A 23,953-nucleotide genomic window follows, 5' to 3' on the forward strand; every position below is an offset into this window, starting at 1 on the left:
CCTTCTTTCTTAGAGGAGGGGGTTTGTTTTCTGGAACATTTTCCTCATCCTCTTGGGTGGCAAATTGGGCTGGGTAAACACCTGCTTTTCCCGATTCCTCCCACCCCCCAAAGCCTCGCTCTGCGTTCTCCTGTTCTCCTGCCTCCTCCCCGGCTCGCTCGCCCTGTAATTCTGCGCTCTACTGCTAGCCAGATCCGCAGGTAATGGGGTCTGCGCAGAGCCGTCAGGGTTAGAAGTCAACTAGCTGCTCTTTAATAATTCACGTGTCATATTTCTCCCACTGTGTCCAGTTTGCTAAAGAAGATGGACAGGGGCTGACGGGCGGCCACTTGAGTTTATTATTCCCAACCTCAGACGGGCGGGGGGGGAGCGATGAGAAGGGCATGTCCCCCCCCCACCCATCCCACCCCCCGCTTCTTACAAAGGGGCGGGATTCCTGGTCTCATCGTCCGCGCCCTGCCTTCCTGCTTTCCTCCAAGCGGCCTGGAAGGTTTATAAAGACAGGGACAGACAAAATTCCTGGGCGATTTGCTTATTTTCGTCCACCACCTCTCTTCTCCAACTTTCCCCTTGTCTCCTCACCAGCACCTTCATTCGCCTTCACGTCCAAGCGGCGATTTTGTTGCAATTCCTCTTACATGAGGGCTCCTGTTTTAACTTGCTTACCGATGATCTTCCTTATTTTTACAGCTGTTTCTCCCCCCGCACCCCCTCCCCCACGGGGTTGCTGGCCACAGCTTGGTGGATCTTCTACTTAAATGTCTCATTTCTTTTCGGAGGGATGTGGTGGGGGGGGGGGACGTTGGGGATGTTTGATTTTCTTTGCTCTCAACCATTTGCTGTGGCCAGAGAGAGGACAAGGGTTTGAACAATAGTGGAGTGGATTCTGGGGGACCCGTTGCTCGCTAACCAGACTCCAGAAAGGGGGGCGCGTCGGAAAAAGAGAAATCAGGGTTGAGTCTCAACGTGGTCAGACTTTGCTCGGAGGAATCATTTTTATTTTTCTGTTGGTGGTGTTGCCCCAGCAGACCCTTAAGGATTTCCGTACACACACACACACACACACACACACACACACACACACACACACACACACACACCCAAGCGGGGGGAGTGAATTCGTTGGCCATTTCTGCCTCCCAGTCTTTTCAAAAGCAAAACGTTAGAGGGAGGTTGTCCGCCATAGGCTAACACTTCTTTCTCTGTGTCACTTACTTAATAGAAAGTCCTGCATGGCTTTGAGCCGATTCATTGCCATTTCGAAAAACAACTATTTTGTGATTTGTGTGTGTGTGTGTGTGTGTGTGTGTGTGTGTGTGTGTGTGTGTGTGTTCTGAAGAGCTTAAAGCAAAACAAAACAAACACACACAGACAAACAAATTGATCTTTGGGGGAAGTACAGTTTTACCTTCCAGGTATAATGACCACGAATGCACAGCAGGGCAGGAAAAGGAATAGTAACTCTCATTCCGTTGGTTTGGTGCGGTCAGTGCTGTCAAAATTCTCTATTTTCCGGGACCCTTACCCTTCACTTCTCCGGTTCTTTGCATTTAACACGAGCTTTTGCTCAGCCGCTCAGCACTCGGGAGACAAGGCTCAGAGGTTTTCCTTGGGAAACCTGTCCAACGCGGGTCGCCCATTTGAAATCAAAGTCTGACGGGAGTGTGGGGGCAAGGGGCGCGTTAGCGGGGAGTTCTGGCTTACAAAAGCCAGGCGCGCTGTCCACCGGAGGAGGATAAATAGTTCTGGAAAGAGACCGAGGGAACCACTGGGTGGGGTTTGGGGAAACCCAGTTGGGGTTTGGAGTGTCCGATGCACCCGGGAAGGAGGGGAGAATGTGTCGGAGATCACCCCTCCCAGAAAGGGGCTGCTTACCCAGCTCTCTGAAACTTTGGGGGGTTGTTACAGTTTATCTGATTCAACCACTCTGTGCCCCCTCCTCAGAGAATGGGAAACACTGTTGCCTATTAAGCTATATATTTGCCATTTACCGCCTGTTCCACCCCTAAGTCAGAGGTAAACAGGGATGCTCACATTTGCTTTATTATTATTATTATTATTATTATTATTATTATTATTATTATTTTAACCAAGAGAGAGGGAGGGAGAAAAAAGAAGGATCTATAGGGGTTTGGGGGGTGTGTGAGTGTGTGTGTGTGTGCCCTACTGTGCTTAGTACCACTGGTAGAAAGTCTCTTGTCCCTCAAAGAAAAGCCACATCGTAGGAAAAAACGTGCTTTTGAAACTGCTAACCACCTCCTCCCCGGGTTTGAGGGCTGGAATGGAATCTGGGTAAACACACCCCACTCCTCCAGCCTCTCTCCAGACAACCGCTCTCCCCTCCACCCCACCCCCCACCTCAGGGGCACCCTCAGACCACCCCAAACCTTGCACGCTCTACTGAGAGTCGGGCTTGTTTGGGGTTCTGTGTGGGGCCTCCCACCCCACGCGGAGTTCAGGGCTGGACAAGGCTCTGCAGGTCTGAGCACTCCCGAGAGCCGGAGCTCTGTTTCCAGGCGCAGGGCGATGAAAAGCATTTGAAAAGCGGCCAGGGGGGAGGAGAACGCCCTCCCCCCTCCCCCCCACCCCCCTGCAAAACTAGCGGGTCCCAGGGACCCCCAGCAGCTGCTGAGACTGGGGTCCTGACAGAGGGGACCCCCCCCCCAAGACCATCCCCACCCGGCCCCAAAACAGAAAGCTCTGGCTTGATTTCACTTCCTTCTGTTTGAAATGAGAGGGTGGCGACAGAGAGAAAAAACAAAACAACTCTAAGCAAGCCTCCTGGGCGCCAGGGGAGGGGGGCGGGGAGATGACAGGGTGACCCTCCCTGTTGCCCCAAAGTTCCAGAAAGAAGCAGGGGAAGGAGGGGGTGCCGGTTTCCTGCAGAGAGCCGAGAACAACGTGGCCGTTTGGGGGGGAAGGGGATGGCGCGAGGTTGATGGGCTGATGGGTGGGTTGCAGGAGTGGCTGGACCCTCCGAGGCTGCGGAGGGGGAGCATGTGGGCAGCTCGGCCCCGCTCCCCTCCCGCCAGCCGGGTGACACCAACACCGTACGGCGCCCGCCCGGAGCCCTGTCTGCGGGCACCTTCCCCGCTGTCTCCCCAACATCTCGAGCCTTTTCCCTTCCTCTCGGCAGCGTCTCCTTATTGCGTTCTCCGTGTCTCTCGGCAGCTTGTCATAACCTGCAATCAGGTGCCCTCGCCGGCGGGGTTCAAGGCCAGAGGGCAGCGCTCCGAGGCGCCAGCATCGCCGGCAAGGACGCGGCCTCCCTTCTGTCTGCCTCGGGCTGCACTCTGAGGGCCGGGCGGGCCGGGGGGAGCCGGGGGGAGCCGGCTCCACATCCCCAGGCCCCAAAGCAATGGGCCTGGCCCCGCGGGGACCTCGGCGAAGAAGGTTCTGGGCCTGGGGGCTGCGCACATGCGTGTCCCTCCAAATCCGAAGAGGCTGTTTGCACGTCTTTCTTAACTGGAGGGGGGCTTGACCCAGAGCGGCCGAGGGAGGGGGGGCGTAGAAGAATGTCGCCCAGGCCGGTTCGGCCACATCTTGGGTCCCCCCTCCCTCACCCCCCAGCTATTCAACTGGTTCAAACCCTTTCCTTAATTCCTTAGACTCACCCTGTGATTCTTTCCAAAGAATAATCAAAATGGGGAGATTTATTTGAGACTTTCTGTCCCGTGGGTGAACGCTATAAGCATTTGCGGGGACAGACATTTGGGGTTCAGGACTCCCCAAAAGGCCGGGAGTTGGGGTGTCCCCCAGGCCCTGTGGTCAGGTGGGGGGTTCCTCATAGCTCAAGTGAGCGCCCCCAAATACCACCTCCTGACCTGGGAGGTGCCCCGTCCCGGGTTCTTTCCCCCCCCCCCAAATTATGGATTTAGTAAGAGCTGGCCTCCATGTCTTCTTACCTAGGGACCCCCAGAGAAGTCAGCTTAGAACACACCCAGGTCGCTGGCATTCTTTAGTTGTCTTCTATGGCTGGTGAGGGGCGGGAGGGGGGGTGGGGGGGCGGAGGTTGGTGGCTGGGATGTCACCCGCTTGGGGAGGGGGACCAGGGAGGCAGGTAAGGGGGGCACAGGACTGAGAAAGAGGAACCAAACCAAGACCCCACCACAGCTGCCTTCCTGGGCCTGTGTCCTTGGTGGGTGTGTTTAAAGTGGCAGTAGAGCCCGGCCAGTGTGGCTCAGTGGTTGAGCGTTGACCTATGAACCAGGAGGTCAGGGTTCAATACCCAGTCAGGGCGGGTTGCGGGTTTGATCCCCAGTGTGGGGCGTGCAGGAGGCAGCCGATCCATGATTCTCTCTCATCACTGATGTTTCTCTCTCTCTCTCTCTCTCTCTCTCTCTCTCTCTCTCTCTCTCACTGTCTCCCCTCCTCTCGGAAGAACAACAAGGTGGGGGAGGGGCGACTACTCCACCAGGTCCCCCGACAGGAGGGGTCCTGAGCTTACTGTCCTGCCTTTCCTCCCCGGGACCTGCCCCCTACCAGCTCCTCCACGCATCCCCAGGAGAGGTGGCTCTGACGCAGGCCTGTGACAGGCTCCATCCAGCCTGCGCTGGGGAGCTAGTGGCACCTTAAAACCTACTTCCGCCGCCCAAACCACATCGCACTCCCCACAGGGAACCTGCAGGCAGTGGCCAGCCCTCCAGGGGACCCCTTGGGGAGGGAAGAGTGCGTGGCATACACTGCAATAAGAGAGGGGAAGGGGGAAGATTTGATTTGAGACGGGGGGGGGGGGGGTGATTTGATATTCCTCCACATCAACGTCCATTCTGTCCAGTTAAGGCGGGAAAATGCATTTCAGTTTTCCGCATGGGAAGGCCCTGGCGAGATACAGTGGGGAGGAAGGCATTGGCTATGTCTAGGAGGCTTTTTATCCCCAAAAGAGAAAAACATTTCAGCAGGAACATAGGAAAATGTAGTTGGGCTTGAGCAGTTCTTTCCGGAATAATCAATGGCGTTGTTTATTGCAGTTTTCCATTTCCCATTTTGCTTTGTTTCTCAAGGCTCAGGGGGACAGGTGGGGAGTGGGGGGGGGGGTGTCTGCGTGGTCCTTGATGTGAGCATCTTAAAGTGGTAGTGGGCCATCGGCGTGCAGGTGCTGCTGCCTGGACGGAGGTGGTGGTTACTGTCCCTTTTAATCTCTGAACAAAGCCCCAATCCTCTCCCCCCCGCCCCACCGCATGTCCTACTTTTGTACAAACTGTGAGGCTGCAGAGCCTAGAGATAGTGTTCATTCAAAACACTGTTCAGGCCTGAGCCGGTGTGGCTCAGTGGATAGAGCATCGGCCTGAGGACTGAAGGGTCCCAGGTTCGATTCCGACCAAGGGCACACGCGGGCTCGATCCCCAGTGTGGGGCGCGCAGGAGGCAGCCGATCAGTGATTCTCTCTCATCGTTGATGTTTCCGTCTCTCTCTCCCTCTCCCTTCCTCTCTGAGATCAATAAAAATATATTTAAAAAAATAAACACTGTTCAGCCCTAACCGGTTTGGCTCAGTGGATAGAGCGTCGGCCTGCGGACTCAAGGGTCCCAGGTTCGATTCCAGTCAAGGGCATGTACCTTGGTTGCGGGCACATCCCCAGTAGGAGGCGTGCAGGAGGCAGCTGATCGATGTTTCTCTCTCATCGATGTTTCTCACTCTCTCTCCCTCTCCCTTCCTCTCTGTAAAAAATCAATAAAATATATGTTAAAAAATGAACACCGTTCAGAAACACTCAGGCCCAGGGTGAGGGTGTTGGGAGTGACTGCTCCTTTCTCCCCAGGCTCTGCTCAAAGCGAGCTTCCCGACGCGCTGGGTAAAAGACAGTGACGTGAAGGGTGCTTCCGGCACCCTCCCCATTCATTCCCACCCGAAAGTGAAGGGTGCCCGGTAGCCCGGTAACCCGGGCCCGATGGAACAGGATTCGCATGTCAGCCCTCCTTCAGGGTTTCCCCGTGCATTCCACGCGTCACCGCGTCGCTGATGTCTGTCCTTCTCTCTGATGGGCACCGCGCTGCACCCCCAGGCCCAGGGCCTTTGTCCGCCGGGCGCAGGCGGGGAATCTGTCTCCGGTGAAATAAGGCGCCGAGCCAGAAGCCTGTCGCTATAACGGAATGGTGTCAGCCCCTCCTGCGTGTTTCCTTTCTCTCTTGGCTGTAACTGAGTGGCTGAGGGGCAGGAGTGGAGACAAACTCCAGCTGCACGGAGGCCTGCGGCCCCCGCCCCGGCCGGCCCATCATGAGGTCCGCTCCCTCTCGGCGCGGAGGTCAGGGTGCACACATATAAATTGCCTTTTGCATTACTTCCGGGCGAGTGCAGCTGTCAGAGCAATCATAGGAGCTTTCAGTCCCACGCTCTGCCACCTCTCCCCGCTTTTTGGCCAGGAGGTCATGTGCAAATTGAACGTGACAACCCCGAAGACATGGCCAACAGACCGGTATTGTCACCGCGGCCAGCCGCCCCGCTCAGAACAACGCCAAGCCACGTGACTCTGCAGCCTCCGCCAGGCAGGCCCGGCTCCTCAGCGTGGCTCCTGCGGCGCCGTGGCATCTGCAAGGCAGGCAGCTCTGACCCCCGATATTTCGCCCCCCCAGACTCCTGAGGACGGTGTACTCAGAGGGGCCAGCCAGAGAGGGCAAGGTGACGGCTAAAGAGCCCCCCCACACACAGGTGCACACACACACATACATACACATACACACACACTCAGAGGTGTGCACACACACGTGCACGCAGACACACGTACACAGAGGTGCACACAGGTGCACGCGCACACACTCAGAGGTGCACACATGTGCACACACATGCACATACACAGGTGCACACACACATATACACACGCTCCAAGGTGCATACACACACAGGTGCACACACACGTGCACGCAGACACACATACACAGAGGTGCACACACAGGTGCGCACATACAAACTCAGAGGTGCACACACACACAGGTGCACGCACACACACACTCACAGGTGCACACATGGGCACACACATACACATACACAGGTGCACACACACATATACACACGCTCAAAGGTGCATACATACACAGATGCACACACAGGTGCACACACTCAGAGGTGCACACACACATGCACACACACACAGGTGCACACACATACACATACAGGTGCACACACAGAGGTGCGCACACACATACACACAGGTGCACACATACACACAGAGGTGCACACACACAGGTGCACACATATACACACACACAGAGGTGCACACATACATACACACACACTCAGAGGTGCGCACACACACAGAGGTGCACATACACACACATAGGTGTACACTCACAGGTGCACATACACAGTGGTGCACACATACATATATACATACATACACTCAGAGATAGGTACACACACACAGGTGCACACACACATATATACACACAGGTGTGCACACACACATATACACACATACACAAGTGCACACACACAGATGCGCACACAGGTACACACATACACACACAGGTGCACACATATACACATACACAGAGGTGCGCACACATATACACAGTCACGCACACACACAGGTGCACACACAGGTGCACACAGACACAGGTGCACGCACACACATACACATACAGAGGTGCACACACACAGAGGTACACACACATACACACATACACACACACACATACTGGGGAATATACTTCTATTTGAAATTATGCAAAATTTTTAGACTCTAATAGCAATGTGGTTGAAAATCATTTTCAGCAGGCCAGTGCTGCTCAGTGGTTGAGCATTGACCATTGATCAAGGTTCGATTCCCAGTCGGGGCACATGCCTGGGTTGCAAGCTCGATCCCCAGTAGGGGGCGTGCACGTGGCAGCCGATTGATGATTCTCTCTCTTCATTGGTGTTTCTCTCTCTCTCTCTCCCTCTCCCTTCCTCTCTGAAATCAGTAAAAATATTTTTTAAAAAAGAAAGAAAACCATTTTCATGGTTGTTTGAACAATGGCGATGTCATTCAGGAAGCACCTGGAAATATGGGCCGAGCTTGGCCTCTTATTAGCAAGTCCTGGTCAGCCCTGTTCTCAGGACCCATTGCATGGCAAAAAGTATAGAGTGATCGTCATTTAATGTCATCATCATTAAAAGAGAACTGTCCTGACCCTAGCCGGTTTGGCCCAGTGGCTAGAGCATCGGCCTGAGGACCAAAGGATCCCGGGTTCGATTCCAGTCAATGGCATGTACCTCGGTTGCAGGTTCCTCCCCACCCCGGCCCTGGTCGGGGCTTGTGCAGGAGGCAACCAGTCGATGTGTTTCTCTCACATCGATATTTGTCTGTCCCTCTCTCTTCCACCCTCCCTAAAAATCAGTGGAAAAGTACCCTCGGGGGAGGATTAACAAAAAAAAAAAGAACCCTCCTCACACCAAAGGAGTCACAAACTTCTCCCCATCTCGGAGAGCGGACTGCCTCCGTGGATTGGGACTTGGCCATCGCTGTGGCCCATTCATGTCTTGCCCAGATTGCAGTGAGCAGAGAGAGCTGTTGTGCGCTGACAGGGTGTTTGATGATTTCTAAGGGAACGAGTGGCTGTTTTCACTCCTGTTCCAAATGGACAGGTGTCTACCACAGAATTGGCAACCTGGTTGGCACGCTCCACGAGTGGCCAGAGAGCGCATTGTTCATGGAGAACACACTCCCCTCCCTCCTGGGATGGGTGTGTGCCCGCCCCTGTGAGCGCTGGCAGCGGCTGGAGGGCAGAAATGGAGATGCTGGAGGTGGAAACGTTGGTCCAGATCCAGGCAGCGTAGGCCGGCGGGAGCCCTCCGGTTCCCAGCGGCACCATAGGCAATCGCTTCTCGCCCGCAGCTCATCTTGTGCCTTTACCAGGTTGCACTCTAGACGCGCGGATTAAAGTCGGTGAAAGGCGCTTTATCTGCCCTAGGATGCTCATGTCAGTCTCAACAAATCAGATCAAATAAACCAAGAGGTGGCTGGGGTTTTTTTTTTTTACACTTCGTTAAATAGCATTATTATTTTTTAATATGTTTTATTGATTTCCGAGAGGAAGGGAGAGGGAGAAATGAGAGGGTCGTCGATGGGCTGCCTCCTGCACGCCCCCTACTGGGGATCAAGCCCGCAACCCTGGCATGTGCCCTTGACTGGCATCGAACCCAGGACCCTTCAGTCTGCAGGTTGATGCTCTATCCACTGAGCAAAACTGGTTAGGGCAAATAAGCATTCTTTTTATTCCTTTTTTTTTCCCTCAAAGGAAGTGTCCTTATTTTCATCTTGTCCGTGGGTGAGATGGACATGTGCATAAGGCTCAGTGTCAGGAGGGAGTCCCTGTCAGAGTGCACCTGGGAAGACCTGGTCCATAGGGGGCCTGGCTCTTGTCCTCAGTGGGTACGGTCACATTTTATCACTCTACTAGAGGCCCGGTGCACGAAATTCATGCACAGGGATGAGGGGTATCCCTCAGCCCAGCCTGCACCCGCTCCAATCAGGGACCGGGATCAGGCCTAAACCAGCAGTCAGACATCCCTCTCACAATCCAGGACCGCTGGCTCCTAATTGCTCACCTGCCTGATCTCCCCTAACCACTCTGCCTGCCTGCCTGCCCCCAACTGTGCCCCCCCCACTTGCCTTCTCACCCCCAACTGCCCTGCTTTGCTGGCCTGATTGCCCTCAACTGTCCCCCCTCTGGCCTGATCGTCCCCAACTGCCCCCCACCCACTGGCCTGCTCACCCCCAACTGCCCCCCCTGCTGGCCTGATCGCTCCCAACTGCCCCCGCCCCCGCCAGCCTGCTCACCCAACTGCACCCCCCTGCCGGCCTGACTGCCCCCAACTGCCCCCCACTGCCGGCCTGACCACCCCCAACTGCCTGATTACCCTCAACTGCCCTCCCCTCCTGGCCTGATCGCCCCTAACCGCCTCTGCCTTGGCCCCGCCACCATGGCTTTGTCCGGAAGGACGTCCAGAATGTCTCCCGGTCTAATTAGCATATTACCCTTTTATTAGTATAGATACCTAAGTGTGACCTCAGACCTATCACTGTGTCTCTCTCTCCTTCCACTTGCACCCATAATCCTCACAATCCCGAGTTATTCACGTCAGTGATTTTTCTTTCCTGAGTGTTATGCTAAAGCGAGGTATTAAGGAAGAAAAAGCAACATTGTAAAGCCCCAGGATCTGAAGTCCTTTTACTGTCTAACCTCTATTTTTACAAGTAGTAAAGTTGTTTTAAGCTTTAGGGAAAGTAGGAGAAAGAGAGAAAAGAAAAGAAAATGAACCTCCCCTTCCTATCAACTGAAACAAAATTTAATTTTAAAAATTAAATAAAACACACACTTAAAACCTATATAGTTTTATTAACCAATGTCACCCCGGTTCCTGGTCCCCTGCATCGCGTTTTGAGGTGCGTGCACACGTGTGCCCAGCGAGATTCACCCCCTGAAATGCCTTCCCTGCAGCACGGGAGCCGAGTGGAACCGGCTCGCTCCACCCTCGCCACCCATAACCGCCTCGTTCTGTCGGAATCCACTGCATTTCGTGCAGATTAAAATGTAGACAAAGAGAAGGCACGTCTCCGGCCAGTCATCGCCCAGGACCGGCACCGCCAACAGCGGGGGGAACCTGCCAGGCGCCCGCCTTGCTGGCCGTGGGGCGCAGCGCGGATGACAAGCACACAGATGGGCGCGGGGCGTGATTAATGGCGCTCCCAGCCTGGTGGGGAGAAGGCAGGACATGGCGGCGCACACGGAGCCTTTTTGGGTTAATGCTCCTCCCAAGGTTTGGAGTGGACGAGGACGCGGGAAAATCCCAGCCCCAGCCTTTGCTAGAAAAACGGAAGGCGCCCTTTTCCCCTCTTCGGAGCTGCCTGCCAAGACCAGGCCATTCATGGAACCCGTTCTGAGCCCCTCATTGACTCAGCAGAGTCATATTCGCCCTCCCTCCCCCCTTTTTATCTTCCTTCCTTCCTTCCTTCCTTCCTTCCTTCCTTCCTTCCTTCCTTCCTTCCTTCCTTCCTTCCTTCCTTCCTTCTCTCTCTTAGTTTGTTCTTTTTTTCCCCTTGCCTGCACTTTCTCCTTTTTCTCCCAAGCATTGCCTCGCTTTAGCAACCTCAGTGCGAGCTGGCCCCCAACAATGGACTGTCCACGGTCCCCAAGAGACAGATGTGCAAGCTGGGAGTGTCCTTCCTCAGCTAGTTAACTTTGCCTGTACCCCAGCCGCCTTCGAATCAGGTGGGTCCCTCCTGAGCATGGCACGCCTAATGCATCCAGAATACAGGAGTCTTGCCCTGGCCAGTTTGGCTCAGTGGATAGACCATCAGCCTGCGGACCGAAGGGTCCCAGGTTTGATTCCGGTCCAGGGCTCAACCCCTAGTAGGGGATGTATGTGCAGGAGGCAGCCGACCCATGATTCTCTCTCATCATGGATGTTTCTATCTCTCTCCCCCTCTCCCTACCTCTCTGAAATCAATAAAAATACTTTTAAAAAAATACAGGAGCCTGTTTCCATTTTGTTTGTTCGTTTATTTTTGTTCCTCAGAGTCCACGTGTAAGTGAACTCACACGGTATCCGTCTTTCCCTGAATGACTTACTGCAAACGAACACACAGTCCATAAAAGAAGAGGATTCCAATGCGCAGCGCTGGGGCACCCAACAGGATCTCAAACCAACCGTCTGCCCTAGAGAGAAAGAATGGATCCAAGAGAGCCTGGCCACCAATTCCACGCTATTCCCTGCAGCTCCCTGAGACAACTCGTGAATGAAGTATGCAAAACGTAAAAAAATACAGGAGACCAAGCTTCTGCCCTCAAACATAGCCCAAGCCCAGCCGGCGTGGCTCAGGGGTTGAGCATCCACCTAGGAACCAGGAGGTCACGGTCCGGTTCCGGGTCAGGCCACGTGCCTGGGTTGCAGGCTCCATCCCCAGTAGGGGGCGTGCAGGAGGCCGCCGATCAATGAATCTCTCTCATCACTGATGTTTCTTTCTCTCTCTCCCTCTCCCTTCCTCTCTGAAATCAATAAAAATATGGTGTTTTTTTTTTAAATAAAGTGTACATTAGTCAGCACAATAGCTCCTTAGCAAAGCTGGGGACCCAGGCTCTGCTCACAGCTCCTGGTGGACATCAAGATGCGCTACCCCCACTTGGAGGAACACAGGACTGCTCTTAAGGGCATGACCTTGACTGAGCTCCAGGGGTTCACGTCTTGCCTTTGCTACTTGCTTGCTCTGGTTTCTTCGAGTGAACTTAGACTTGGTTCTGTAGGCTTCTGAGAATCACTGGAAATAGTCCATGCCTGTCTTAGCACGCTGCTTGGTACAAGTAGGTGCTCAATTAATGCTGTCTTGTTATTTATGTATTTTTAAATTGATTTCAGAGAGGAAGGGAGAGGGAGAGAGAGAGAGGGATACTTTAAGCCATTGCGAGAGCATCAAAATAAATATTGCACTTGTGACATTCTAATTTAGGAGTTTCTGAAAGAGACATGAAAAGGCATTTTTCTTCTACCTCCCCCCCCAAAAGCATGGGTTTTAAGGGAAATCTTCAGAAGGAAAAGGGGCTGTGGGGTCCTCTCCTATACCATGGATTTGGGGGGTAGGAGTGAAAGAATTTCCATCGTACACTCTCCCCGTCCTGGTCCCAGCACTGTGGAATGCCCCCTGTCCTGCCGAGGTTTGTCCTTGAGTTCTGCATTCCACCATCCAGCTACATTGACTCTGTCCTCATTGTCCTTGAATCTGCTCTTCCCATGGCCTGAACAGCCCCCTCTTTTCTCTCCCCACCAAACCCTGACTTAGGTCATGGCGCTCATTCATCAGCCCTCTGCTTGGATGGTCCCACCTCTGAGAAGAACTCCCCAAATCGGTGCTCCATTTGTGACGCTGTTCCGTGGTTGTAAACAGATGAAAGACGCGACCAAGACCAACAGGTAAGCCGGGCTTACGTCAGCAACACGCATGTCTTGACGTCACCAAACCACCTGCTGAGTGACATGAAGGTTCTGACCACTTTATACAACCAAAGCCCACTTCGCGGGAGAACCAGTACTGAGGCTGTGTAGAAACAATTGCTGTATCCTTCCTAAAACTAGCAATGGCGAAGTCAGTAATACAGTCTCAACTGGGAAAAGTGTGGAACAAAGTAAAATGAGGGACATGTTTTTTTCAAAACATATTTTTATTGATTTCAGAGAGGAAGGGAGAGGGAGAGAGAGAAAGAATCATCAGTGATGAGAGAGAATCATGGATCGGCTGCCTCCTGCACACCCCACACTGGGGATGGAGCCCACCACCTGAGCAGGTGCCCTGACCGGGAATTGAACTGTGACCTCCTGGTTCAAAGGTCCACGCTCAACCACTGAGCCACGCCAGCCGGGTGAGAGACATATTGTCTTTGGGGCTCAGGGTGGAGGTGTTTCTACATAAGTCTAAACTTAACTACTGAATCACTCTGCAGAGTTTACACTTGCCTCCTAGAACATATACGACAGCATTAACCTTGTAATCTGTTGAATATATACAGCATGGATACCGGCTTGGTTGTGGGCGACTGGAATGGAAAAAGAAATAGATCAAGCAATGCGAAGGTAAGGAGAGATGACACTGGATCTCAAGGTGACTTCTTCTCTCTAACACGACATTTTCCCAGAGCTTTGCACATGGAATAGACATAGATAACACCTTTTACACTTTCATTTTGAAAAAAATATATATTTTTTATTGATGTCAGAGAGGGAGAGGGAGAGAGAGATAGAAACATCAAGGAGCCCTGACCAGTTTGGCTCAGTGGATAGAGCGTCGGCCTGCAGACTGAAGGGTCCCAGGTTCGATTCCGGTCAAGGGCATGTTCCTTGGTTGTGGGCACATCCCCAGTTGGGGGTGTGCAGGAGGCAGCTGATCGATGCTTCTCTCTCATTGATGTTTCTAACTCCCTATCCCCCTCGCTTCCTCTCTCTAAAAAATCAATAAAGTATATTTTAAGCCGAAACCGGTTTGCTCAGTGGTTAGAGCGTCGGTCTGCGGACTGAGGGGTCCCAGGTTCGATTCCGGTCAAGGGCATGTACCTTGGTTGTGGGCACATCCCCAGTGGGGGGTGTGCAGGAGGCAGCTGGTCGATGTTTCTCTCTCATGGATGTTTCTAACTCTCTATCCCTCTCCCTTCCTCTCTGTAAAAAATCGATAAAATATATTAAAAAAACATTTTAAAAAGTGTGTGTGTGTGTGTGTGTGTGTGTGTGTGTATATATATATATATATATATATATATATATATATATATATATACCATCAAGGATGGTAGTGAATCATTGCCCCAATCCAGGCATGTGCCCTGACCAGGAATCAAACCATGACCTCCTGCTTCATACATCGAAGGTCAACCACTCAGCAACACTGGCTGGGCTAAATTTTCCTATTTTATAGAAAAATATATGGGTCTGTGGGTGGGGTGTATAGGCTATAAAATAAAGTTTTAAAACCTTGTAGTGACCAGTGTTTTCCAAAGAAGTGATTCAGGAAAGTCACCCCATCCTGCAGAATGCCATCAGCAGAAGCAGAGCATGGAGCAAGCAGGGCGTGCCTCAGGCCTGTGCTCTCTGTGAGTGCAGGTTGATTCTGCACTTAGAGACATGTGGCCACAACTCCGACAATAACTAGCACATTCCAGCAGGGGCCAGGGCCTCGCCAGTGCTGTCCACGCAGTTAGTTAGTTATTTTGAAAAATTATTTTCCGCTTTGTTATTATTTTTTATTTTTTTAAATATTTTTATTGACTTCAGAGAGGAAGGGAGAGGGAGAGAGAGATAGAAACATCAATGATGTGAATCACTGATCGACTGCCTCCCACAGGTCCCCTACTGGGAACTGGGCCCACAACCCAGGCAGGTGCCCTTGACTGGACTCGAACCTGGGACCTTTCAGTCTGCAGACTGATGGTCTACCCACTGAGCAAAACTGGCTAGGGCTGTTTTTATTTTTTTAAGTATATTTTTATTGACTTAAGAGAGGGAGAGAGAGACAGAAACATCAATGATGAGAGGAAGTCATTGATTGACAGCCTCCTACACACTCCACACTGGGGGGTTTGAGCCTGCAAACCGGGCCTGTGCCCTGACCAGCAATCGAACCACGGTTCATTGGTCAATGCTCAACTACTGAGCCACTCCGGCTGGGCCACGCATTATGTCGTTTAATCATCACAAGAATCCTGTGAGGTGTGGAATGATTGTAACAGTACAAATGAGTCACTTCAGGTTAACCCATTATGAAATTTGTCCAAGGTCACACCATAACAATCAACAGAGCCAGTCTTGGTCATCTCATTCCAGGGTTCTTTCTCTGAGCTTCTGGCCAACACCACGGCCCCCACCCGATCTCAGAAAACGAGATGTAATGGAAGAAGCCCGGGCGGGCTCTGGAATCTGAAGACTCACATTAATTATGAGCGTCAGTAGTTCACCCCATGCCTGTTTCATCATTTCTGATAGGAGAATGGGGATGTTACTATCTGCCCGTGGCTCCATGACATGCAAGGACTCAGGACCCAGGAATGTGCTAAACAGATACCAGTTGATAGGACTGATTTGCAAGCAGAGTCTGTTGACGGATGTGTATGAGTGGAGTTGGTATTTAGGGAGGGTTTTATGAGTGACATTTGAAACTGATGAAATAAAGATGATGGACTCGTCCCACACAGATAAAATGGATGTTGTCTGAAGAAGGCGGTGGCTGCCCCAACACCCTGCTCTCCAGGCCTCTGCAGAAAGAGAGGATAGCAAAGACAAGTTTCCCATTCCAAACACAGTGGGGCATGGAACCAATGAAGAATACAGATGAAGCAAAGGTAAATCCATGAATTGACAGGGATTTCGAGGGGGTTAAAAATTAGGATATTTTCTAAAGAATATACCAGCAACTTCATATTTTCTAATATATATATTTTATTGATTTCAACAGCAAGGCAGAGGGAGAGAGAGACAACCTTCAATAACGGGAGAGAATGACTGTTTTGCTACAGCCTGTAATCCCAGGATGGGGACCCAGCAATCAACCACAGCAAGTGCACTAAACAGGAATCCAATGATGACCTCCAGGATCATAAGTAAACGATAGTTAGGGTAAGGAGACCCTTGAGGACCTGGCCTAGCAAAGTTTAGCCTAGAGTAGATTAGCTGAGTGAGGCAGACGAGACCTTAGAGAACCTAGCGTACCTTAGCCTAGAATAGCCTACGTTAGTTAGGGTGAGGAGACCCTTGAGGACCAGGCCTAGCATAGTTTAGCCTAGAGTAGATTAGCTGAGTGAGGCAGACGAGACCTTGGGGGACCTAGCATAGCTTAGCCTAGAGTAGCCTACCTTAGTTAGGGTGAGGAGACCCTTGAGGACCTGGCCTAGTGTAGTTTAGCCTAGAGTAGATTAGCTGAGTGAGGCAGATGAGACCTTGGAAGACCTAGCGTAGCTTAGCCTAGAGTAGCCTACCTTAGTTAGGGTGAGGAGACCCTTGAGGACCTGGCCTACCGTAGTTTAGCCTAGAGTAGATTAACTGCATGAGGCAGACGAGACCTTGGAGGACCTAGCGTAGCTTAGCCTAGAGTAGCCTATGTTAGTTGGGGTGAGGAGACACTTGAGCACCTGGCCTAGCGTAGTTTAGCCAGAGTAGATTAGCTGAGTGAGGCAGACGAGACCTTGGAGGACCTAGCGCAGCTTAGCCTAGAATAGCCTACGTTAGTTAGGGTGACGAGACCCTTGACGACCTGGCCTAGCGTAGTTTAGCCTAGAGTAGATTAGCTGAGTGAGGCTGATGAGACCTTGGAGGACATAGCGTAGCTTAGCCGAGAGTAGGCTATGTTAGTTAGGGTGAGGAGACCCTTGAGGACCTGGCCTAGCGTAGTTTAGCCTAGAGTAGATTAGCTGAGTGAGGCAGAGGAGACCTTGGAGGACCTAGCATAGCTTAGCCAACAGTAGCCTACGTTAGTTAGGGTGAGGAGACCCTTGAAGACCTGGCCTATTGTAGTTTAAACTATAGAAGATTAGCTGAGTGAGGCAGATGAGACCTTGGAGGACCTAGCGTAGCTTAGCCTAGAGTAGCCTATGTTAGTTAGGGTGAGGAGACCCTTGAGGACCTGGCCTAGCGTAGTTTAGCCTAGAGTAGATTAGCTGAGTGAGGCAGACGAGACCTTGGAGGACCTAGCGTAGCTTAGCCTAGAGTAGCCTACGTTAGTTAGTTAGAGTGAGGAGACCCTTGAGGACCTGGCCTAGCGTAGTTTAGCCTAGAGTAGATTAACTGAGAGAGGCAGTCGAGACCTTGGAGGACCTAGCGTAGCTTAGCCTAGAGTAGCCTATGTTAGTTAGGGTGAGGAGACCCTTGAGGACCTGGCCTAGCGTACTTTAGCCTAGAGGAGATTAGCTGAGTGAGGCAGAGGAGACCTTGGAAGACCTAGTGTAGCTTAGCCTAGAGTAGCCTACATTAGTTAGTTAGAGTGAAGAGACCCTTGAGGACCTGGCCTAGCATAGTTTAGCCTAGAATAGATTAGCTGAGTGAGGCAGACGAGACCTTGGAGGACCTAGCGTAGCTTAGCCTAGAGTAGCCTATGTTAGTTAGGGTGAGGTGACACTTGAGGACCTGGCCTAGCATAGTTTAGCCTAGAGTAGATTATCTGAGTGAGGCAGACGAGTCCTTGGAGGATCTAGCGTAGCTTAGCCTAGAGTAGCCTATGTTAGTTAGGGTTAGGAGACCCTTGAGGACCTGGCCGGGCATAGTTTAGCCTAGAGTAGATTAGGGGAGTGAGGCAGAGGAGACCTTTGAGGACCTAGCGTAGCTTAGCCTAGAGTAGCCCATGTTAGTTAGGGTGAGGAGACCCTTGAGGACCTGGCCTAGTGTTGTTTAGCCTAGAGTAGATTAGCTAAGTGAGGTAGACGAGACCTTGGAGGACATAGCGTAGCTTAGCCTAGAGTAGCCTACCTTAGTTAGGGTGAGGAGACCCTTGAGGACCTGGCCTAGCGTAGTTTAGCCTAGAGTAGATTAGCTGAGTGAGGCAGACGAGACCGTGGAGGACCTAGTGTAGCTTAGCCTAGAGTAGCTTACGTTAGTTAGGGTGAGGAGACCCTTGAGGACCTGGCCTAGGTAGTTTAGCCTAGAGTAGATTAGCTGAGTGAGGCAGACGAGACCTTGGAGGACCTAGCGTAGCTTAGCCTAGAGTAGCCTACCTTAGTTAGGGTGAGGAGACCCTTGAGGACATGGCCTAGCGTTGTTTAGCCTAGAGTAGATTAGCTGAGTGAGGCAGACGAGACCTTGGAGGACCTAGCGTAGCTTAGCCTAGAGTAGCCTACCTTAGTTAGCGTGAGGAGACCCTTGAGGACCTGGCCTAGCGTAGTTCAGCCTAGAGTAGATTAGCTGAGTGAGGCAGACGAGACCTTGGAAAACCTAGCGTAGCTTAGCCTAGAGTAGCCTACGTTAGTTAGTTAGAGAGAGGAGACCCTTGAGGACCTGGCCTAGCGTAGTTTAGCCTAGAGTAGATTAACTGAGAGAGGCAGTCGAGACCTTGGAGGACCTAGCGTAGCTTAGCCTACAGTAGCCTATGTTAGTTAGGGTGAGGAGACCCTTGAGGACCTGGCCTAGCGTAGTTTAGCCTAGAGTAGATTAGCTGAGTGAGGCAGACGAGACCTTGGAGGACCTCGCGTAGCTTACCTAGAGTAGCCTAGGTTAGTTAGTTAGAGTGAGGAGACCCTTGAGGACCTGGCCTAGCGTAGTTTAGCCTAGAGTAGATTAGCTGAGTGAGGCAGACGAGACCTTGGAGGACCTAGCGTAGCTTAGCCTAGAGTAGCCTACGTTAGTTAGTTAGAGTGAGGAGACCCTTGAGGACCTGGCCTAGCGTAGTTTAGCCTAGAGTAGATTAACTGAGAGAGGCAGTCGAGACCTTGGAGGACCTAGCGTAGCTTAGCCTAGAGTAGCCTATGTTAGTTAGGGTGAGGAGACCCTTGAGGACCTGGCCTAGCGTAGTTTAGCCTAGAGGAGATTAGCTGAGTGAGGCAGAGGATACCTTGGAAGACCTAGTGTAGCTTAGCCTAGAGTAGCCTACGTTAGTTAGTTAGAGTGAAGAGACCCTTGAGGACCTGGCCTAGCATAGTTTAGCCTAGAATAGATTAGCTGAGTGAGGCAGACGAGACCTTGGAGGACCTAGCGTAGCTTAGCCAAGAGTAGCCTATGTTAGTTAGGGTGAGGTGACTCTTGAGGACCTGGCCTAGCATAGTTTAGCCTAGAGTAGATTATCTGAGTGAGGGAGACGAGTCCTTGGAGGATCTAGCGTAGCTTAGCCTAGAGTAGCCTATGTTAGTTAGGGTTAGGAGACCCTTGAGGACCTGGCCTACCGTAGTTTAGCCTAGAGTAGATTAGGGGAGTGAGGCAGAGGAGACCTTGGAGGATCTAGCGTACCTTAGCCTAGAGTAGCCCATGTTAGTTAGGGTGAGGAGACCCTTGAGGACCTGGCCTAGCGTAGTTTAGCCTAGAGTAGATTAGCTGAGTGAGGCAGACGAGACCTTGGAGGACCTAGTGTAGCTTAGCCTAGAGTAGCCTACATTAGTTAGGGTGAGGAGACCCTTGAGGACCTGGCCTAGGTAGTTTAGCCTAGAGTAGATTAGCTGAGTGAGGCAGACGAGACCTTGGAGGACATAGCGTAGCTTAGCCTAGAGTAGCCTACCTTAGTTAGGGTGAGGAGACCCTTGAGGACCTGGCCTAGCGTAGTTTAGCCTAGAGTAGATTAGCTGAGTGAGGCAGACGAGACCTTGGAGGAACTAGTGTAGCTTAGCCTAGAGTAGCCTACGTTAGTTAGGGTGAGGAGACCCTTGAGGACCTGGCCTAGGTAGTTTAGCCTAGAGTAGATTAGCTGAGTGAGGCAGACGAGACCTTGGAGGACCTAGCGTAGCTTAGCCTAGAGTAGCCTACCTTAGTTAGGGTGAGGAGACCCTTGAGGACCTGGCCTAACGTAGTTGAGGACCTGGCCTAACGTAGTTTAGCCTAGAGTAGATTAGGTGAGTGAGGCAGACGAGACCTTGGAGACCTGAGGAGACCCTTGAGGACCTGGCCTATTGTAGCTTAGCCTAGAGTAGCCCATGTTATTTAGGGTGAGGAGACCCTTGAGGACCTGGCCTAGCATAGTTTAGCCTAGAGTAGATTAGCTGAGTGAGGCAGGCGAGACCTTGGGGGACCTAGCGTAGCTTAGCCTAGAGTAGCCTACGTTAGTTAGGGTGAGGAGACCCTTGAGGACCTGGCCTAGTGTAGTTTAGCCTAGAGTAGATTAGCTGAGTGAGGCAGACGAGACCTTAGAAGACCTAGCGTAGCTTAGCCTAGAGTAGCCTATGTTAGTTAGGGTGAGGAGACCCATGAGGACCTGGCAGAGCGTAGTTTAGCTTAGAGTAGCCTACGTTAGTCAGTTAGAGTGAGGAGACCCTTGAGGACCTGGCCTAGCGTAGTTTAGCCTAGAGTAGATTAGCAGAGTGAGGCAGAGGAGACCTTAGAGCACCTAGCGTAGCTTAGCCTAGAGTAGCCGATGTTACTAAAGGTGAGGAGACCCTTGAGGACCTGGCCTAGCGTAGTTTAGCCTAGAGTAGATTAGGTGAGTGAGGCAGAGGAGACCTTGGAGGACCTAGCGTAGCTTAGCCTAGAATAGCCTACGTTAGTTAGGGTGAGGAGACCCTTGAGGACCAGGCCTAGCATAGTTTACCCTAAGGTAGATTATTTGAGTGAGGCAGACGAGACCTTGGGGGACCTAGCGTAGCTTAGCCTAGAGTAGCCTTCGTTAGTTAGGGTGAGGAGACCCTTGAGAACCTGGCCTAGCGAAGTTTAGCCTAGAATAGATCAGCTGAGTGAGGCAGAGGAGACCTTGGAGGACCTAGCGTAGCTTAGCCTAGAGTAGCCTATGTTAGTTAGGGTGAGGAGACCAATGAGGACCTGGCCTAGCATAGTTTAGCCTAGAGTAGATTAGCTGAGTGAGGCAGACAAGACCTTGGAGGACCTAACATAGCTTAGCCTAGCGTAGCCTACGTTATTTAGGGTGAGGAGACCCTTGAGGACCTGGCCTATTGTAGTTTAGACTAGAGTAGATTAACTGAGAGAGGCAGAGGAGACCTTGGAGGACCTAGCGTAGCTTAGCCTAGAGTAGCCTATGTTAGTTAGGGTTAGGAGACACTTGAGGACCTGGCCTATCATAGTTTAGCCTAGAATAGATTAGCTGAGTGAGGCAGATGAGACCTTGGAGGACCTAGCGTAGCTTAGCCTAGAGTAGCCTACCTTAGTTAGGGTGAGGAGACCCTTGAGGACCTGGCCTAGCATAGTTTAGCCTAGAGTAGATTAGGTAAGTGAGGCAGAGGAGACCTTGGAGGACCTAGCATAGCTTAGCCTAGAGTAGCCTACGTTAGTTAGGGTGAGGAGACCCTTGAGGACCTGGCCTAGTGTAGTTTAGGCTAGAGTAGATTAGCTGAGTGAGGCAGGCGAGACCTTGGGGGACCTAGCGTAGCTTAGCCTAGAGTAGCCTACGGTAGTTAGGGTGAGGAGACCCTTGAGGACCTGGCCTAGTGTAGTTTAGCCTAGAGTAGATTAGCTGAGTGAGGCAGACGAGACCTTGGAGGACCTAGCGTAGCTTAGCCTAGAGTAGCCTATGTTAGTTAGGGTGAGGAGACCCATGAGGACCTGGGAGAGCGTAGTTTAGCCTAGAGTAGCCTACGTTAGTTAGTTAGAGTGAGGAGACCCTTGAAGACCTGGCCTAGCGTAGTTTAGCCTAGAGTAGATTAGCAGAGTGAGGCAGAGGAGAACTTGGAGCACCTAGCGTAGCTTAGACTAGAGTAGCCGATGTTACTAAAGGTGAGGAGACCCTTGAGGACCTAGCCTAGCGTAGTTTAGCCTAGAGTAGACTAGCTGAGTGAGGCAGACGGGACCTTGGAGGACCTAGTGTAGCTTGGCCTAGAGTAGCCTGCATTAATTAGTTACAGTGAGGAGACCCTTGAGGACCTGGCCTAGCATAGTTTAGCCTAGTGTAGATTAGCTGAGTGAGGCAGACGAGACTTTGGAGTACCTAGTGTAGCTTAGCCTAGAGTAGCCTACCTTAGTTAGGGTGAGGAGACCCTTGAGGACCTGGCCTAGCGTAGTTTAGCCGAGAGTAGATTAGGTGAGTGAGGCAGAGGAGACCTTGGAGGACCTAGCATAGCTCAGCCTAGAGTAGCCTATGTTAGTTAGGGTTAGGAGACCCTTGAGGACCTGGCCTGGCATAGTTTAGCCTAGAGTAGATTAGCTGAGTGAGGAAGAGGAGACCTTGGAGGACCTAGCGTAGCTTAGCCTAGAATAGCGTACGTTAGTTAGGGTGAGGAGACCCTTCAGGACCAGGCCTAGTATAGTTTAGCCTCAAGTAGATTAGCTGAGTGAGGCAAACGAGACCTTGGGGGACCTAGCGTAGCTTAGCCTAGAGTAGCGTACGTTAGTTAGGGTTAGGAGACCCTTGAGAACCTGGCCTAGTGTAGTTTAGCCTAGAGTAGATTAGCTGAGTGAGGCAGACGAGACCTTGGAGGACCTAGCGTAGCTTAGCCTAGAGTAGCCTATGTTAGTTAGGGTGAGGAGACCCATGAGGACCTGGCCTAGTGTAGTTTAGCCTAGAGTAGATTAGCTGAGTGAGGCAGACGAGACCTTGGAGGACCTAGCATAGCTTAGCCTAGAGTAGCCTACCTTAGTTAGCGTGAGGAGACCCTTGAGGACCTGGCCTAGCGTAGTTTAGCCTAGAGTAGATTAGCTGAGTGAGGCAGACGAGACCTTGGAGGACCTAGCGTAGCTTAGCCTAGAGTAGCCTATGTTAGTTAGTTAGAGTGAGGAGACCCTTGAGGACCTGGCCTATTGTAGTTTAGCCTAGAGTAGATTAACTGAGAGAGGCAGACGAGACCTTGGAGGACCTAGCGTAGCTTAGCCTAGAGTAACCTATGTTAGTTAGGGTTAGGAGACCCTTGAGGACCTGGCCTGGCATAGTTTAGCCTAGAGTAGGTTAGCTGAATGAGGCAGACGAGACCTTGGAGGACCTAGCGTAGCTTAGCCTAGAGTAGCCTACCTTAGTTAGCGTGAGGAGACTCTTGAGGACCTGGCCTAGCGTAGTTTAGCCTAGAGTAGATTAGCTGAGTGAGGCAGACGAGACCTTGGAGGACCTAGTGTAGCTTAGCCTAGAGTAGCCTACGTTAGTTAGGGTGAGGAGACCCTTGAGGACCTGGCCTAGGTAGTTTAGCCTAGAGTAGATTAGCTGAGTGAGGCAGACGAGACCTTGGAGGACATAGCGTAGCTTAGCCTAGAGTAGCCTACCTTAGTTAGGGTGAGGAGACCCTTGAGGACCTGGCCTAGCGTAGTTTAGCCTAGAGTAGATTAGCTGAGTGAGGCAGACGAGACCTTGGAGGACCTAGTGTAGCTTAGCCTAGAGTAGCCTACGTTAGTTAGGGTGAGGAGACCCTTGAGGACCTGGCCTAGGTAGTTTAGCCTAGAGTAGATTAGCTGAGTGAGGCAGACGAGACCTTGGAGGACCTAGCGTAGCTTAGCCTAGAGTAGCCTATGTTAGTTAGGGTGAGGAGACCCATGAGGACCTGGCCTAGTGTAGTTTAGCCTAGAGTAGATTAGCTGAGTGAGGCAGACGAGACCTTGGAGGACCTAGCATAGCTTAGCCTACAGTAGCCTACCTTAGTTAGCGTGAGGAGACCCTTGAGGACCTGGCCTAGCGTAGTTTAGCCTAGAGTAGATTAGCTGAGTGAGGCAGACGAGACCTTGGAGGACCTAGCATAGCTTAGCCTAGAGTAGCCTATGTTAGTTAGTTAGAGTGAGGAGACCCTTGAGGACCTGGCCTATTGTAGTTTAGCCTAGAGTAGATTAACTGAGAGAGGCAGACGAGACCTTGGAGGACCTAGCGTAGCTTAGCCTAGAGTAACCTATGTTAGTTAGGGTTAGGAGACCCTTGAGGACCTGGCCTGGCATAGTTTAGCCTAGA

The 23,953-nt window shown here is 51.9% G+C and overlaps 1 long non-coding RNA gene across 2 annotated transcripts in view; it reads left to right on the forward strand.

Moving 5' to 3' along the window:
* The window catches only part of LOC307094882, a 247,968-nt gene extending 235,154 nt beyond the window's left edge, over positions 1-12,814 (forward strand). For both annotated transcript variants that reach the window (XR_013813138.1, XR_013813139.1), the window contains exon 8: positions 12,755-12,814. This is a non-coding gene — a long non-coding RNA (uncharacterized lncRNA). The remainder of the gene's footprint in view (positions 1-12,754) is intronic.
* The last annotated feature ends 11,139 nt before the right edge of the window (positions 12,815-23,953 follow it).

The sequence above is a fragment of the Cnephaeus nilssonii genome (genome assembly GCF_951640355.1).
Source record: "Cnephaeus nilssonii genome assembly, chromosome: 24".
Taxonomy (NCBI): Eukaryota; Metazoa; Chordata; class Mammalia; order Chiroptera; family Vespertilionidae; genus Cnephaeus; species Cnephaeus nilssonii.